We start from the raw sequence: 532 nt of genomic DNA, 5'->3' as shown, positions 1-532 counted from the left end.
CGGCTTTAGTTAGCAGCAGTAGCGAAGGAATCGCTCGATCAGGTTCAGTTAACAGCCATCGATCGATCGCTCAGGTTCAGTAACGCGAAGCCTGCAGTGCAATCGCTCGGGTTCAGTTAGAGCCCAACGCCTCGCTCGGGTTCAGTTAGAGGCCAACGCCTCGCACCCACGCGCGTGCGTGTACGAGAGAAACGCGCATCGCTTGGCCCCGACTACCCACCGTAACCGGGAACACCCCGATATTTCCCTCGCCCTCGCTTCTACCATGGGTTTTTCCGTCATGGACGGCCCAGGACGAAAAGCCCATTTTCTGTCATGATTTTTTATCATAGAAGTAGGACCCCACCACATCTATGATGATACCGGGTTTTTTCACAATTATCATCATAGAAGTGTCATAAGTATAACAGAAAAACATTTCGTTCGGCCCAAAATGTCATGAATGTGTCTTTTTTTTGTAGTGTGATGGAGAGTGGCTGACCGCGCTACCTGTTGTGCGTCGCTGGATCGAAGTAGCTCTAGGCGTGCTCGA

This window comes from Triticum aestivum, chromosome 1D (assembly GCF_018294505.1).
Source record: "Triticum aestivum cultivar Chinese Spring chromosome 1D, IWGSC CS RefSeq v2.1, whole genome shotgun sequence".
In the NCBI taxonomy this organism is placed as follows: Eukaryota; Viridiplantae; Streptophyta; class Magnoliopsida; order Poales; family Poaceae; genus Triticum; species Triticum aestivum.
This window is presented reverse-complemented; position numbering follows the sequence as displayed.